This window comes from Haliaeetus leucocephalus, unplaced genomic scaffold (genome assembly GCF_000737465.1).
Source record: "Haliaeetus leucocephalus isolate CR32 unplaced genomic scaffold, Haliaeetus_leucocephalus-4.0 Scaffold206, whole genome shotgun sequence".
In the NCBI taxonomy this organism is placed as follows: Eukaryota; Metazoa; Chordata; class Aves; order Accipitriformes; family Accipitridae; genus Haliaeetus; species Haliaeetus leucocephalus.
The window spans coordinates 12847651-12864990 of record NW_010972642.1 but is presented as its reverse complement, the minus strand read 5'-3'; positions in this window follow the sequence as shown (position 1 = coordinate 12864990).

The window sequence follows — 17340 nt, the reverse complement described above, 5'->3', positions numbered from 1 at the left end:
CTTTAGAGATCATTATCCAGGATCCCGGTATCCATCCGGAATCACCAGTTCTGCTAAGGCAGAGTCAACCACTTTGGCCCTCCACCTGGGAGAAGGGTGATGCTTGTTTCTGAGCAAGAAAGGCCATACAACACCTGCCACAAGGTGAGCACAGCCAAAGACCTATTAAACCTGAGGCTCAAAACGCAACCGTGATTCTTAGGAGCAAAAAGCTTTACACAAAGGATCTCCCTTCAAAATTCCCTTCTCCCATTCACCATCCCCACTTACATCCACAACACTATTAGAAATCTGTAAAGGAAAAAATATTTGTGGAAAACTGAAGTTCCTTGCTTCAATACCACGTTGCTCCTGCAGCATGGAAGAAAGGACAAAGTGTGCCAACACCAGTGAATTTCATGTTTTTCCACATGCAGTCCTTGAAGTTTTCCAGTGAGCATGCAGCCCCTTAAGAAGTTTCACATTTGGTCTAACAGCACATACAAACTTGCTTACTTTAAACAGCTTCTTAGGCTCTTTCAAAGTTGCCTAGAGCTTTGGGGAACTACGAATGCAATGCTGGAAACCACTGTGCATGAACAGCTATTACCAGACACCGCTGTAGATCCCACATGGTGTTGATACATTCGTCAATTGAACTCAGATATTGCCAAATTACATCAAAACCAAAAATCAAACAATAGAAACTTAAGGGATAAAAAGGATGACTTACAACTGGTTGCTGTGATCACATACCCAGGGAGAGGGGTGGGGAAAGAACAGAAGAGGAAATTCCTAAATACAACAGCGACAACACAAATTAAGCTTCCAGCTCATTACATTAGCACTAACCTATATTCAAATAACCTCCTAAACTTCACTATAAGCACTAGATGCAGCAGGAAAAGCATGGCATGTTGAAACAACATGTTTATAAAGGGAACACCGTCATTTGCCAACTAATACTTCATACTCATTGTCACAAATTAGCATTAATGCCCTGCATCCCCTCAGCCAACATGAAGCACATGCTGAATCTATTTTAGTGTTGTTCACTTCTATTAGATACAGAAGTTGCGTGCACAATTCACCAATAAAATTAACATGGATTACATTCTAGTTCTTCATCTCAACATCATTCAATGTCATGTATTTTACATCAACTTAAAAGAGGTTTCAGGTTGCCTACTAACAAAATAAACCAAAAATACATCATGGCACTGCACATAAGTGCAAAATGTACTGATACAGGCAAATGTTTCCAGTATGAGGCCCTCACCCAGTAATCCTGGGAGTATTCCGCAGTTTAAACTACTATTTTCACAGCCTCCTGGGCCTACCATCAGACAGTGCTGATGAGGTCCAGACACCAAAACAAATGCTACTCTAATGATTCAAACCCAACCTCTTTCCTGTCTGCAACAAAACATGCAAGGAGGCATCTCACACTTAACTGGTTGACTTACCAAGGAGTCCTGAATTCAAGTTTACACGCTTTCTTCAGAGATTGGGCTCAAATTAGGTGCCACTTTGCTGGCGGGTTTCCCGCTTCATAGAGATCCTAATATAACCCCAGCTATACACAGCAGCACAACATTTAAGCAGCAAAGGATGCAGATAAGTGGTGGGTCGAGAAGCACTCAGCACGGACTCAGTGGGTGATCCTTAAGATTCATGTAGCTACATGAGTAAACAGGGGTGCCTGGGGAGGAGGACTGGTTGTCACCCCAAAAGGGCAGATTTTGTATTAAGTAAATAATATATCTGACTACCTTTCGGTTAGAGGTCTAAGAACTCATTAGCATTTTGTAAATATTTTACATATGAAATTCTGATTTCTCAGATAATGGGCCACATTCCAATCTCAGTATCTCAACTGTGGAGTCCAAAAAGTATAATCAAGCCAGGCTAATGACAGTAAACAGGGAAGCGAAAGGCAGAGCCCAGAACCGAGCTGCCAAGCACTCTGAACTTTCCCATGGAGAACTGGCAATTTCAGATGCTGTAGGTCAGCCAGCTGATAGTGACCCTATAAAGCCATGCTATAAAAAAAACTGTTGTAGTTCAGTGACAAAACCACAAGAAATTTTCTTTTGATTTGTTCTTAAAGGAAGAGTTTATCGGGATTTCCTAAAAAAAAAAAACCACAAAAAAACTTTTAAGGTTTATCCTCTCTCGTTTTGGTGACTTTTTCTAACAACGTAGATATGAAAGCAAGAAGTTGTTAAACTGTTCATTGAAGACAGTGATTAAAGGTGCTGGAGGGAAATGGCATAACCACCAGGATAAAAAGCCACTTTGGCTGACCCTCTTGGCCAAGTAGGACAGCTCTGCAAGACAGAGAGCACGCCAGTCCTGAGCAACACCACAGCTCAGTGCCATGGGCTCCCTTCCGAAAAATGAGGAGTCACAAGTTTAATTCCTCTGCCTCACTGAGAGCCACCTGAGGAACACTTAATTCCTCATCTCAACTGGGTAAAACCAGACAGGACTCTCAGTTTCAATTTCCTTAAGCAAGCAAACTAGTGTGTGTGTTGTCAAAAAGCACAGAGCTTGCAAATCTAACCTGGTGAGAAGGGAGAAAGATGGTTCCATGCTCTGTTTATGTTGTTCAGCTATTTTTATGTATGCAGATAAAACTACTAACTGAATTTGGAAATATTTTACAGAGACCCCAAAGCTGCCTTTGAAAGTGCAACTTTTCGCTCTTCAAAAAAGTTTTACCCACACCTACTTCTGTGATAAAACCACTGCCGGGTGGCTGAGCAATAGCTGACTTCTCTGTAAAGCAAGGCCAGAGAGAGTGAAGGGAATACAAATAAGGGTTCAGGGAAAAGGACAAAGAACAGAAAAGCAAAATATGCTTTGAAAACAATCTAGTTTGCAGCAGGAGATAAGAAAAAGGAAATATTCAGGAAGGAATAGGTCACTAAGAATGAAAAGTTGAATGAAGACAGAAAAAGGTCAGTTAAAATAACTTTTAATTGATGCTCTCCTAACACTAACAAAGGAAGTTGAATGGGAATGCTGCAGTGTTTTATTTAGAGAAATAGTCTAGTGATTAAATAAAACAAAATACCAAAGGCAAAGGATTTGACTCACTGTGGAGTCATGCCTGACCAAAAATGTTTAATTAAGACTCTGGGGCTAGCTCAAAGCCACCAGAGACAGTTTTAAACAAAACCCTTTACATTTTCCTAGAACCACCAAAAATGATATGTTGTTAGGGGCATATTGGAGGTGCAGAGAGCTTACACTGAGCTTGGAATAAAAAAATTAAAAAAGAAAAAGAAAACCCTTTTCACTTCATCTGTGTCCACATAATAAAGTATTCCCTGGAAGCCTCTGCTTGACAGCAGAGCCCAAAGCAGCTCAGACCAACACAGATCCTCGTGGCTTTCAGCACTCTCTGTGCCCAAGGGAGATGTAAAGGTGACCTAGAACCAGCACAGTTTCAGCACCAAGTCCACATCCAAAGCTTCTGTCCTTCATAAAAAAATAGGAAATCTTGAATTTACGCAATTACATCATCTTATCCTCACTGAGAGAGCTTCCAAAACACAGGAGCAGTGATAAAATTTGGATCGCTAATGAAGAAAAAACGCTTTCCAAGCTCTTTGGATCCTGCCAAAAAAGACACATCCGTTATTGCCAAATGTTTCATTCTTTGCAATTTCTAAACAGACATGCCTCTTCACTGTACTGATCTCTAACTAGCTCTGTCACAGTCCACTCAAGACTAACATACTGGAAAGGGAAAATACAAAGCAGCAGCTTATTAAAAGCAGACAGTAAATCAGCTTCTTGCTGAAACTCCTCAGCTCTGATGGAGTCACACTGACAGCTCACCGAGAGCTACATCTGGCTGCGACTGCGCACGGCGTCAGCAACTCCGACCTAACCGCCCGCTCGCACCCACACCTCCCCAGCAGCTCACCACACCACGCTGACCTACTGGCTCAAGGCATTAAACTCACTGACAACTACCTGGGACACACACATGCACACAAACAGCCCCCCCCCCCCAAAAAAAAAAGTTTTCTGATGAACTACCTCATCGAACAGACAAGTGCCAGAGCTAGCAGAGCAGTGGAGCGGGAGCAGAGAGGACCAGGGCAAAGCCAACTGTATGCAGGTGGCAAGCAGTAGATAGATGATAATACAGATAAATAATGTAAGAAACACAAAGAATTCAAGCAAATGAACAGATTCCCTCTTTGCACGCGCATTTAACTGTTTTACTCTCAATTCTTTCCGCAGCATTTCCCTATGCCCTCCACTTATGACCTCCTGATGGTCCCATTCTGTCAGTCCTCACCTCCCAGCTGCCACGCCGTACACCCGCGCTGCGGTACCTGTAGTACGTCACACAGGTGAGGAAAGTCAGAAGATGATTACATGTGATGAGTGGTTTTCCCCATGTCCAAGGAGGACAGAAAACTCCCACCTGCCCCTTCAGCTCTGCCAGTGACTTGGTTTTGAAAGCTGTGTCTGTAAGGGTGATTTAAAGGTGTAACTTCAGAGTTACAGCCGTGTCTGTCAGCATGTTTCTAAAAACATTCTCTGCACTGGCTTTTCCTCACTGTATTAGCCATAGCACATTAGCTCTATGCATTGATGCAGCGGCAGCTAAAAGCGACTATATCCTACCAAAGCTGCCATCCTCTCGAGGCTGACAAATCCTGCCCAGCCTCCGTCCCTGAGAGAGGGCAGCACGTCCTTACTCACAAATGCTACAACTTCAAACACAGGCAAAGCCGTCGCCTTCAAACATTCATCTTTTAACTCCATAGCAATGTTTCTCTTTTGCCAGAGTTCTCCATGCCACCTGCACTTTTTTAGTCTTACTGAGGTCTCTTCTTATAAAGCTTACAAGTACACAAACAGCTTCACCTTCATCTTCAATGAGTCTTTTAAGCCTCAAAGACTGGAGATTTTCAGTACAATGGTGTATTTTGCACTTGAAGTTACAGTATGCAACAAAAACCCACTTTAAAACAAGACCCCACAGTCTGACCCTCAAGCTTGAAACAAAGTGACATTTAGGCTTTGATCCTCAATCCCAACTCACAAGTCAGCTTTGGAACTGGATCTAAGATGATCAAGGACCAATCTCTGAATCAATTTCAAACATGACCCAAATTGTCAGTCTTGCATTAAGATCTGCTCTGCAGAAATTAATACTGTATTAATCAACATAAATTTAAATTCTCTTTCCCGAGATCTAACTTATTACGGCCAGATCACTTGACAAACTTTCCACTTAAACTCCAGTTAAGGTTTGGCTTCTCTAGGACTCCAAGGTCAAGACTAAGCTCTTTGACACCATAAAATCTGTGTCTTTCAGACTAACATAAATCAGGAGAATTTTTTTGGTACTATATGAATATAAAACAAGAAGCATTTGTTTTTCACGTCAGTGATGTATCTGTTTTCTCTTCTTGCCTCCCTTCAAGACAAAAGAACTGGGAACCCCAGGAGCCTGCAGCTTACTTCTAGCATTAATAGTCACTGGCAAAGCCAAGCAGCATGACTGCCTATGCTATTGCTGTTCTACAGCAATGCACTAAAGACCAAATTAAAAATATTAAACAAACCTCACTTGTCACTCAGTCTTGCTAGAAAAGTCCTAAGAAACTCTCCTGTGGCTTTTAAGTAATTACTTGACAGGATAGCCAGAAGGACTTATGCTTCCCAGTCCTGTGCACAGGTGGAATGCCTTTCTTACGATATTGCCCCTGAATAACCTATTTCAGGAAAAGAAAAAGGGAAAAGCAGTCAAGCACAAGACAGAAATTACAGCCAAGAGTAACAGGTGGTAAAACATAAACACTAACAATATTAATCAATAATGCATCATAAAAATGCAATCTTTAGCAGTAGAAAGTGGCATACTAAATTGCTCATAAGACAAGGTTAATAAATTCCTATCATAATGGAATTGAGTGACACATAACTGAGAATTAGGGGAACTTGTCCTTACTACTGGAGATAAACTGCTCTCACTTGTATCTGGTATTTCCCAATTTAATTTGAAGTATTTGTTAGCACTGATAACCCAACCCTGAGGTGGTGACTGGCTGCGTGAAAAGCACCTGATTGACAGGCAACACTGCCAAAGAATATTCATTTGCAAATTAACTAGCATACATGGCAAAAGGATAAAAATGTAAATCAATAATTACAATTTTACTTCTCCATTCCTTATTCCAATGCGCACCATGGAATCTGTTGCTAGTTGGGGTGACACTTCTTGGCTGAACCCACGTATGTTTCTTCTGCTCACTGCCTTGGAATTCCAATCCCCTCCCTCCAAATGAACCTTCTGCACAGCCAAGAGTAAGGAAGTCCCAGTAAGCACCAGCTCCCTTTTTCCATACTTGCAAAAAGGCTTCTCTTGCCTTAACGTCAAGCTGCAGGCGATGGGTCAGCACACTTCCTATGTGCGTCCACAGGTTCTAGTAGTGTTCTTTATTTAATGACAGCATTTCTTTTAATTAATATTAAATTCAGTAATCTCTTTTTAATTATACTTAAATTCTGACTCCAAAAACTACCTGGTGACATTTCTTCTCAGTACTAATGCCCACTAATGGGAGCCTTTGAAAATCCAACATTTTTGAAGCATGATCTGAAAATCCAATTAGGCATGCGCTTTGATCAGGTTTTGCCGGCTTCACCACCAGTTCCAGCTCGAGATGCGTACCAACAATAACTGTAAAGAGTGGCCCAGCATGGTGTAGCATGCTGGTGTAGCCTGCATGCCAGCACCATCACAGCCAGCAAACCAGACAGAGAGGGCAGCAGGTTGACGGCAGAAGAGGAGGAAGCAACAAAAGCCATGACCTTCAACTACTCGCACGTCACCAGCTAACACTGCCGGGGACCGCACGCTTGGGAAGTCAGTCCTGCCCCTCTACCAACATGTGCCAGGCTACCTGTATCCATTTAGCAGAAAGTAGCTAGTTTTTCTTTGAATGATGAAATAGATTCCCCTAGCAGGGACTCTTCCCCCTCAACAGAACAAGATCAGATAACCTATACAGATATCCCACCAACCTTTTATCCTCTTATACCCATCTCTTCCCAAACTGTGGGCTTAAATATTGTAACAATGCTGCAAATCCCAGGATTACACCAGATGTTGTTCTGGTCATCTGTAGGATAACTAACCTCACCAGGTCTGAAGGAGTAGCTGCTCAGCAGGCAGGGGGTGTTCCTGGCAATAACTGCTACGTGTTTCCACATTGTGGTTGGAGATGCCTTTCCTCCCCTGCCCCAAAACCATCTTCACATTTAGCATCCAAAACTGGGAAAGTCTAAAAGCCAAGATTAACTGTAACCCATTACACAAAACATAAAACCCTTATGATCACAGTGGTGGAACAACTGGCACAGCAAATTCTTCTCACTGCCTACCACTTGTCTCTGGGCTCCTCTGCAGCGCAAGGCCATCTGTGATGGCTGTCACAAGCGCTTCTTTCAGAAGTCGGCAAATTAGTTGATCACAAAAATGAGCTAGCAACCCTACTGCCAGGGCCCTGCAGGCACCAATGGACCTTAGTTGCCCTGACCAAGCTCCCGAGGAACCCCCATCCACACCCCCTGTGTCTATTTAAGCTCAGGCCTGGGCACCCAGTCCTGACCTAAGCTATGTCATACGTGGCCCCACATCCAGCCTTTTCTCCTGATGCCCAAACTTACTGGCTGGTCTTCTTGGATGGACATCATACCTCCTTTATAGTCAGGCCCTGTTTTTTGGCTGGATATATTCTCAACTTGCTACCTCACCCTACTCGGGACCTCGGCAAGAGCCTGTCACCACCCTGCTTGGGTGATGTGGGGCTGCACCCCATCACTGAGGGTGCTGCCCACCCTGGGGTCACCCTCGACTCCCACCTCACCCCCCCTCCTGGGGAGCCCCACTCCTGCTGCTCCCTGACACCTATATTCCCCCATGTTAAAAGAAAAAAAGGGATAAACAGAAGCAAAGATGCAGTAAAAAATAACTCATTCAAAGTTTGCGAGGAACACACTGACTTTCTGCCCAGGAAGTAAAAATCTTCTGGACCCAAACAATAACACTTTATTAATGATTTATGCCTTCAGTTTAATCACACACCACAGTACAAGGCAATTCACCTGCAATCTGTTCTACCTACAAAGCTCCAGGTTTACTATTGAATGACCATGTCTTTGAGCAATGTCAGGAGAACAGGGACATGCAAGTTGGGAAGGCAGAGATGGTCCTGATGACAGAGGTGCAACTCCCGGCTCCTTTAACTGCTTCCTGAATGGTTATGGGCATATGCTAGGAAGGAGGTTAATTTTACCAATTTGGCCATTTTACTGCAACCTAGTCTCCCAACAAAGCAGATTACCCACCTGGAGCCACCGTTAGCAGCACGGTCCACGAACAGTGCTGGGGCACAGCTCATCCTGACGCAGATGCCGTGAGCCCACACTTCTTAGTGGCAGCTCAGCCTAACGCCCTACAAAGCGGGACATCTGCCTATCCTAGGAAGGAGGGCAGCCGACCAACTTACCTAGCACAAGCTCATGGTGTTCGTATAAGGCAATACGAGATAGGCAGCGAAGAACACAAGTGGGAAGCTACGGACAATCTATGCTTGGCTCACTGTGCTGCAGATGGGGACGTACGTATCATTACCTCAGTAGTAATGGAAGCGTGAGTGTTCTCTCCATCCACACCTTGGACCTCCCACAAAGCCTATATCTGCACACAAGGCCAGTTCAAAGCAATGCAGAACTGAAGTGGTAATTGGGGTCAAGCACAGGCTCACACTTGAGTTTGAATAAAACTGCCAGAATTACCAGCTTTGGTAGCCAGTAACTGTTTTCAGCAATAACTTGCTATTCTGTTCTGCTGGGGCTACCCCCTACCTGTGTTGAACTGGACAGATTCAGAGCAGCTCTACTACATGTGTCGGTGTTGTCACTGCATGTCAGGCACAACGGACTTCTGCCCTCAAGGTCTGGTCTGTGGTGTGCCCGCCACAGGACTCTGCTTCAGCAGAGCCACAAAGGTAGAGAGTGTCCCGGCACTGCAGAACAAGGATAGAGATTAAAGCAAAGCAGGAACCAACGGACCCCTCCTTCCTGCCAGCTAATTGCTATGGTCCACTTGAACATGAACTCCAATCTTTGCACCCTCTGTTCTGGATCAAAGTCCTTAACAAGAAGTCCCAGCCATACTTTAGCCATGGACACAGAAATACAAACACGGGGTTCTCAGGTCATGCTCATTTGCAGCATGACCGGTTGCAACTGCCTCGCCTGCAGATGAGAAAGTACATTCGGGTTGTAAGTGCTTAACTCGCAATTTTGACCTCTCAACCTTGTATTGTAGCGACAGATTATTGGCAGCCCAGGAAGATAAAGCTTCCCTCCTTCCTGGGGTCAACCTCTTCTCCCTAAGGATCATCTTATAACAGAGACAAAGAAAGCAGCAAGTAAAATAAAACCCGAGTCTTATTCCCTGAACTTGACAATGTCTTCTCTTGTTAAAAAATGGCAAACCTACTTGCCAAAGGGCACAGGAACAGACAGGAACTGAAAGGGCTACTACATAAATTAAACATGTAAATGCTGGTTGTCCGCTCAAAAATCAGCTCCTTGAATTTCCACATGCGTGGTAACTGATGCGGCCATAGAGCCGATCCCACGCGCCTTCACTGGAGGCCGATGGGCGTACGTTTTTCCAGTTTGCTCCGTGACTACGTCGTGCTCAAAACTGCCTACAGCTAGAAAAGATGACAAACGTGACACAACCCTGCTATTTCCAGCAATGAAGTTAGACATGAAAAAAAGGCTCCACATGTATTTTTAGGCTATAATGGGAATTTTAAAGTAGCCCCTCTCCTCAACATTTGAATGCAGATGTAGCGTGCTGGCAATCTAGCACCAGTCACAACTTGTGACAGAGCAACATTTTTCATAATTCAATGCAAAATTAATCTCTGACAGATGAGCAAGAAGCAAACGAGCCCCAGAATTTCACAGACGCAGGTATGTTTTTTGCTACACTTGTTTGACTATGAGAGGGGACAGAGACTTACAGATCAGCAGGGGAGGGAAAGGCAGGAAGAGATGAATTCCCAGATGCCTTGCAGTGCTGACAAAAGGTCTGTCTCTTCAAAATGTCTCGCCGCCGCTCACAGACTACAGCTGTTAGTCCTGTGCACTTGTGGGAAACAGTCACACGCGTTCAGCAAGATAGATGGGAAGTTTTTGTTTACATGTCCAAGACTGAGGTAGAAAATACCCTTTCAAACATGTTAAGTAGCATCAGTTTCCCCACCTTGAGCAGCACTGCGTGAAGCATTACTTCTGATGCCCCAGACCCCCACAAGAACTGAAAAAGATCTTAGATTTAAACCTGAGGCCGTTCTGAGCAGTAGCAAACACATTCATTAAATGCTATACCAGAGATTTCTGTTTCAAGGAACGAACACCAGCAATGTCCCACAGCCACCACAGACATGGACACAAAGGCAAAAGTAAACAAAAAGGGAAGAGGCAGGCCTTTTTGTCACCTATATTGATCATCACTCCAATAAAACTTTCACTGGCAAAAGCTGTCCAAGCACAATACTATCTAGAGGAAGACAGGCTTGCTATTCCAGAAAAGAGATTTCTAAGCACAAGCAGGGCCTCCATCTCTGTTTGTCTATGTCCAAATTGTAACGCAACATCTCCATCAACAATAATAGCAATTTCACCATTAATAATTGCCTTTCACCTAGACAACCACGTTTCTGTGTCGAACGCTACATAGAAGATAACCTTTCCAGATGAAGAAAAGGCTGCATGTTGCTTAGATAGTGCAAGGGACAAGGTACCTGAAGAATAATTGAGCTGAAATGCTGTCTGCATGGGGCAGGAAAGAACTGGTGGGAGAAACCCAGTTTCCTGAGCTGCAGTGTCCCTCTTCAAATGGGCAACACCATGCTCCCAGTCAACGACTGCGTCTCTCCAGCGATGGAAGCACCAAAAACGTCAGGTGTTTCCTACGCAGCAAACTTCGCTGTACTCAACTTGAAAAGGTGGGTATTTTGCTGCTGGCATCCAAGCTCTATTTATGCAACCTGACTTCAAGCTGGGCACACAATGCTGAAGTATTAAAAGCCACTAACTAGAATTACTTCCCAAGAGCTAGTAAGGACCTTTGATGTTTTTTCAAGTATGCCTTCAACTTCTGATCCAGAAAAGAAAAGCCATTCAGTGTTTGTCAGGGCATGCACACAGAAGATTTATACTTTAGGAACCTAAACATAAAGGCAAAACACAGTGAAAAATTAGAAGCAGGAACTGTTTATGTCTCTGCTCTGTAGTAGAACCAAGCAGAGCAGGTCTATAGCTTCGCATCAGGACTCGGATGCCCTAGGGCACAACTCATGGTCCCATGGAGGCAACACCTTGTACAGGAGAGCTCAAAAGGAGCTCTCAAAGCCCCATGTATCTGCAACAGGAGGATTTTCCTGGCAAGAGCACCACGAAGGACACACAAGACTGCCCACAAGAGTCATCCTCACAAGCCTAGAGCATACCTGGATGGGACTGCAGTGGTGTCCCTTGGGCTGAATGCTGGGACTCTGGTTGTGCCTGACATTTAGTTTGCACTTTGGTCTATTCCAACCCTATAGGGGATTGCAGCCCTTAGATCATGCAAGCTTCAGGCTCCAAAAAACCATCCTACCCTGAAGTTTTATTCCTGAACATGGCACTAACCTAGTGGGAAACCATTAACCAAATCTCTGCACACATACCCTTCCTGTCCATGCCTCAGTTTCCCTAGCTGTAGATTGAAACAGAAAACATGGACCTACTTTGTGGAACATTTTTAAGCCTTCTGATTAAGGCAAAGTATTACTACTACAGAAGTAGACTTTGGCCCAAACTCTCAAAGATTTCCAGAAATACTGCTCCTAACTTGCTGCTAATGAAAGCTTTCAACTGCAGCAGGTAGCAGGAAAGCACAGACTTGCCATTAACCAATATACAACACACATGGCTTGACATCCAGCAGTGTTTCCAGGCTCCCACAAAGTTGAAGAAATACACCGGGTATACCCCATTCTGGCAAGGTAAGAGTAGTTGAGGTACAATCTGATGACAAGAGATCCCCTCACAGCTGGAAAGGGAGCTTGAAATAAATCTCTCTTGGTCACATCCCATCCCAATCAATGGAGAAACAAGCAAAAGGTCTAAAGAGTACAAAGAAAACTAAAACAAAGGGGGGAAAAGTCTATGTAAAGATTGGCAATGGGAAACAACCCAAGCTAGTACGGACATGCAAGAATTATGGCCTGTTTCCCTTGCTGCCCAACCACACTGGAGGGAATGAGATGCATTTCTAGTTGCGCAAAGAGTTCTCACAGTAACGTGTTACCACGCTGGTTACAGCATTCTTGAGATAGATGAGGCTGTAAGTCACTGACATTATACTGATGTATAGGCTTTGTGCATTACTAATCATTCAGACACAATAGCCCCCCTGTATATTTTTTGTTTTGCAAACTGTCCTGGCATCCTCTGCAAAAATTCTCCTTTCTCTACTCGAAGAATTTAAGAAACATGTTTGGAAAACAGGCAACAGAATGAGGAAAGCCTCACCAGAAACACTGATGTGTTCTGGGGATAAAAGAAAACAAGCTGGATCAAGACAGTCAAACATGAAGATGATTTTAATTAAATCATGTCTGTCTTATATTAGCCATTTCAGCTCATTTAGTATCTCAAAAGTTTTATCTCAAAACAGTTAACAGCTCCAGAAGCCCCAACTTCTTTCTAGTTTTTTCTTTAATGCAATTACACTTTTGCTGTCGCACCAGAAATATTAATAGCCTTTTCTGCGTGGGATAGAAAAGCTCTACAGCAGGACCAGAAGACTTTGATCATATTGATGGCCCGCATGCTAACGGTTACATATAGCTTATCTGTCAATGTCATTTCCACTGAAACTAATGAAAACAGACAGCACCCCCTTCAATACTTCAAGCCTGTATCTCTGTAGAGAAAAAGCTACCATTCACTTGGATGCAGAAGAACTCTGTGAAGGACAAGTAAGTAAGAAAGCAGAAAAGCAAAGCTGTTATTCTATTGTATATTGCTCTGTAGCAAGACACAGAGGGACAAATTCTGCTTTTCCTTACAATAGCTTTGATCCAGAACTGATATAACCAAGTCAATGGAGCTGACCCAGATTTACAGGGGAGAAGCGGTTCAGAGCTCCACTCAAGCCTGCAATCCTATATTTCTACCACCACGGGGGATGTGTGCCCTTTATGCAATTCAAAAAGCCTCTGCTCCAGCAGAGTAGACCTGACCCGGTGCTCACTAAGATCAACTGAAAAGCAACCATAGATTCCGCCAGTCAATCACACGGACCTCATGCGATCAATCCACCAGCAAATTCAAACCATTCATCAATGTACTCCTTTCAGAAAAAGTCATAAAATCTTATGGCTTGCCCCAAACAGAACCCCAAACCCAACAGCCTAGCAGGCAGCTGTGTTCATCCTATCTCAGCTTCCCCGAGCTTGCCAAAGGACCACCAAGCCTGGTTTGGGAAGCGAAGGAAGGTAGAGAGGCAGAGATCAGCCGGCACGGTCCACAGGATTCCCAGGGCAGCGGTGGCAAGAACTTTGCACAACATCCAGCTGACTAATCCCGCAACAATTACTAAAGAAGAGAAGAGGACACAGCAATGCCTGGGAGGCAGAGTATTTGTGTCAATAGCCACCCTGATTCTCCAGTGCGTTTGTCCCATTTGATTAGCAGTTACATCAACTTCGTAATTATGTGCACACACACTTAACTCCAAAGATAAAGCGCTTATCCCCATCTGGAAACTCAAATATATTTCAGAAGTTAAAATCAAGACAGGCTTTATCAGTTTTATATTTATGACCCCAACTGACACATTTTATTAATCACCAAGTGTTTAAAAAGTGTTAATTCCCTCCCCCTCAGTTACTATAAATTCTCCACTCTCACTTCCAACACAGGCTGTAAAAATACAGATTACTAGAAGGACATATTCGGCTCCTGGTACCCATCAGTGTGGGTGCAGAATGTGCTATTCCATGTCAGGTCACTTCAGATAATACAGACGTTTTTGTTCTGCCTGCATACCAATCAACTTTAAAGCACAATAACGCAAATAGTCTTTAAAAGGATTTTAACTACCTAAAGCTCTTTGTTTTAAGACAAGGTATTACAGTAAAGATCATCCGTGGGATCCAATTATAGCCACCTTATTAATTATATGTCTACCTTCCCTAATCCAAAATCCCTACAAGTTATCCAGTTTAAACTTTTTGATCCCCTTATATAATCATTTATCAGCCAAAAGAGCATGAAAATTACTAGCTACAATGTCATTTGTTATGTGAATTCAGAAGACATTACTCTCAGGGTCCTGAAACCTACCTTTTTACTGTTTACAAAATGTATCTTGAATTGTCAGAATGTCTTAAAATTGAATAGAAAGTGTTAGCTTTCAAGATAAAACATATTAGGAAAAAAACCTCACAGTTCTCTGCTTTTTACTGAGTATAACGTGTTTGAGAAATAAACTGAAACCCAACAAAGCCTTTTATTCCTCATGGATTATTATGTGGACTCTGCAATTAAAAACCACCATCTCCCTCCACTCAGCGAAGTGACATAAAAAGACGCAACCTTTTCAGACTAAGCTTACTAAGGATGGTATCTTTTAGCCTGAGACAACGTTCAGAGCAGCAGCAGCAGTTCCTTCGCAGACCAAGCACAGCTGAGAAGGACCATAACCTCCTCTTTCACCTACCACAGAAGGGAGAGAAGGGGGGCTGGATCCTGCAAAACCACACACAGAACCTTGAAATCAAGGCTGCTTCTCATTGCAAAACGAAAAGCAGACAACCTTTACAGGATGTGAGCACTTCACACCTGTTTTCCCATGGTGTGGTCCACCTACCTTCGTGCCGTTTGCTGGAGAGAGTTGCCATCTCCCAAAGCCCTGGAATCACAGTGCCGTGAGAAATTCTGCTCGATTGCATTGTTTGTATTTTCCATTTCCCCCAGCACCTTCTTTTAAGTTTTTTCATAGGAGTGTGAAGCCATTGCAGCAGTGATTGATAGTAACGGATGCAAAGTCATCCTTCAGTGTCTACAGCCTGGCACAAACAAGATGAAGGCTACCTTGAAGAAGCACTCTTACTGTTTAAGCTGATATACCCCCATAAAAATTCCTGCTCTTCCGCAGCCTAGAAAGAATTCATAAAATCATTACTTCTCTCAAGCTGGATGTTTCCAAACATGTATAAGTTGAGAAGAAATAACAGAAATGAGAAACCACACTGACTGTATGTTTCAATTAGTAAAATAACAAAGGCACCTACACGGAGCCCTTGGCACTTCTGGGATTTCTTTTAATAACAAAGAACTTCCTTACAGCAGCCTTTCTAGGAGAACAGGGTTTGCGCTTCAGAAATCAATGCATTTGGATTACACGGGCCACCAACTACAGATTTTATAAGGGGTGCAAAGATCAGTGGGTGCATGTGTGCATCCACACGCATTTGTGCGTGCAGCCCTCTTTTTTTTTTTTTTTAAGTCAGCGTTTTATAAGAGCTCATACTCAGCTTTTTTAATCCAGAGATTCAAATTTGTCAGGAGGAAAAAAATTGAAATATTAAGTTTCCAAATCTAGCCTTAATGTCAGTCAGTACTCTCCAATGACATTTTACTCCAAAGCTTCCACTGGCAGCCATCTAATTTTATTTCTTTTAAATAACATCCCTGTCTGATGCTTACAAGCTAAATGTTAATGCCTCATTTAGGATCTAATTTCTAATGCGTAAAATTAATAACACCAAAAGCAAAGCTGTCATTTTCTTTCATTGCCAACACTGGGCAAGGTGTAAGAAGCAACCAAAAAGAGCATATCAGTTTAAAATAAAAACAAACTGGATATTTAAATGTGAAATGCACAAGGCAGGGAAATTTCTTTAAAACAAGAAAGCCTCCCTGACTCGCACGGACACAAAGTTCGGCTGCTGCAAATTAACAACTGCTTGTGCTGCACCTATTTATACCACACTGTTTAGTCAAAGTCCTGCAAAAGCATGTCACAGGACTGACCGTCCTGTCACTCGCTCTGCCTCTCCCAGGCTGGCCAGCACAGCGGTTTCCAACCCTCTTGAAGTTCGTAGAGCGGAACAGGTAACACAAGCCAGCTCCCACAGACACAGCCGCAACTCCCACGTCCCGTGCGAGGGGCTCCCCACCGGCCCCCAGGGACTGACAAGAGCATCGCAGAAAGGGCATCGCAGGGGGCGTACGCTGCCACGAGACGGTCACCACCCTCAGGCGTAAGCGCACGTTATTCATGAGCTGGTTACCTTTCGTTAGGTAATTCCTAGTGATGCTACAGCTGGTGTGACAGACAACCCAAGAGGACAGCGAGGAGGGAGCTGAAATCTAACACAGGTCGTTCGTATGAAAACCTACGACTTCAGTTTGATGGGAGGGCAAGCCAACAAACCACGTTCATCGATCCGGCATAAAATGAAAAATGGGGGATAACAACATTATGCAGGAGAAGCGACACAGAGTCCAAGTGTATATGCGGCAGAATTTTGATTTATTCATGAAACCTTAGTTTCAGGTGCCAAACAATTATATGAAAGGGGAACACGTTGCATCCTCCACTGATTACATTCACAAAATTGGAATCCAAGAAAATCCCTCTGTCTGGAGGCATGAGCCAGAGATAATTAGGAACTGAATTCTCTCATTGGTTCGCTGTAGTCTCTGGTGGTCTCATCTTCTAGTTAGAGCGTGAGGCTTGCGCCAGAAACACCACTTTGTCACACGCAGGCATTCTGCCCGCAACAAAAGGACGCTATCTATAACCTGGATACTGAAACACAAATAAGGAGGAATTAACCAAACTCTACAGTTTGAATTGCGACTGTAAGCACAAATACCTACCTCGTCCACAAAGACCTTACATGAATGGGCTCCACAGGGAACAGGAACACCCAACAAAACATGAACATGCTTTGAAACGTTATCCTTGTAGTAGACTAGGTGGCTGCTGAATCTAAATGACTCCACAGACATCTCTTTGTCTTTATCCCGGACACTCCAGCTCTACACAAGTACAAAATTCCCGAACTTAATGTTTTTTCCTTAACATGAAGGGGAAAACTCCTGCTCTTTCATTGATTTGAACTGGGTCCTTCACCTGCACATCCACACTTGATTTTATGTATGTTGACACTTAAACAAGTCACACGCAGAACTCAAACGTTTGCCTTGAACAACACGAACAATCTGCAAGAAAAACCAACA